The sequence below is a fragment of the Poecilia formosa genome, unplaced genomic scaffold, assembly GCF_000485575.1.
Source record: "Poecilia formosa unplaced genomic scaffold, Poecilia_formosa-5.1.2 Scaffold3631, whole genome shotgun sequence".
In the NCBI taxonomy this organism is placed as follows: domain Eukaryota; kingdom Metazoa; phylum Chordata; class Actinopteri; order Cyprinodontiformes; family Poeciliidae; genus Poecilia; species Poecilia formosa.
Window position 1 is genome coordinate 1 of NW_006803570.1, and position 1,276 is coordinate 1,276.

At 43.1% G+C, this 1,276-nt stretch overlaps 1 long non-coding RNA gene across 1 annotated transcript; it reads left to right on the top strand.

Annotated features, from left to right (window-relative positions):
• Positions 1-157: 157 nt before the first annotated feature.
• On the top strand, positions 158-878 carry LOC107835526 (uncharacterized). The gene is made up of 3 exons (XR_001661314.1): positions 158-251; positions 508-511; positions 687-878. It is a non-coding gene; the product is annotated as an uncharacterized LOC107835526 (long non-coding RNA).
• The last annotated feature ends 398 nt before the right edge of the window (positions 879-1,276 follow it).

Below are 1,276 nucleotides of genomic sequence, written 5' to 3' on the forward strand. Positions count from 1 at the left end.
AGATGGTCAATTACCATACCATACCAACTTTATTTATAAAGCACTTTAAAACAACCACAGCTGATACAAAGTGCTGTACATTTAAACACAACATAACAATAATAAAAAAAATAAAAACTCTTACAGTTTAAAAACAAACATATAATTTAAAACTAGATCCTGCTGGAGTTGAAAGCCAAGTAAAATAGATGGGTTTTAAGACGAGCTTTAAAAGTGGACAGTGAAGGGGCCTCTCTAACCTGCAAAGGCAAGTCGTTTCTGACACGTTCAGGAACTGATGGACGCAGGGACTGAACAGTAAATACAAAAACTGGTGTTTAATAGGAAATAAACAATTTCTTAGTCAGACAGGTCAGGGTCAGAACCAGGGAATCCAAATCAGGGTCAGGCAATTCCAGATCTCAGGGTCAGACAGACAGGGGGTCGAAGCCAGAAGGTCCAAAACCAGTGGTGGGGGTCAGGATCGGGGACAGGAGAGGCAACTAGGCAGAAGGAAGAGACAGACAGGTTAGTTACTGGGCAGTTAGCTCAAGTTACTACAGCAGGCCTGAAAGTGTTACTGCTGAGGGTTTCACAACAATCTGACGCTGTGCAGGGGGAAGATCCGTCCTTATATAGCAGCAGCTGGGGATCAAGGTGATGATGAACAGGTGTGAGTGGTCACAGCTCAGCAGCAGCTGTGACAGTTCCATAACTTAGGACCCATGACAGAGAAAGCCCTGTCCCCTCTGAGCTTTCTTCTGGATCTCAGTACCTCCAAGATCAGCTGATCTGCGGACCTGAGAAACCGATGGGGTATGTAGGAGTGAAGAAGCTGAGAGAGGTAAGCCGGGGCAAGATTATGCAGAGATTTAAAAATGAACATAAGAATTTTAAAATGAATCCTAAAATATACAGGCAGCCTGTCAAAAGTCGTGCAGCAGCATTCTGAACCAGCTGCAGATGTGAGAGCAGTGACTGACTGACTCCCAGATAAAGTGAGGTACAGTAATCCAATCGAGTCGAAATAAAAGCGTGGATCACTGTTTCAAAATGCTGCCTGGAAAGAAAAGATTTCACTGATGCCAATCACCTTAAATGATAAAAACTGGACTTAACCACGGCTCTGATTTGGCTGTCCAATTTGAAATCACTGTCCACCTTAAAACCAAGATATGTAATTACAGGTTTAAAATAAACCTCTAAGGGACCCAGGTCAACAGAGGAGGACTGACAGGAGCCACTGGGTCCAAACACCATCACCTCTGTTTTCCTTTCATTAAAATTTAAAAAGTTC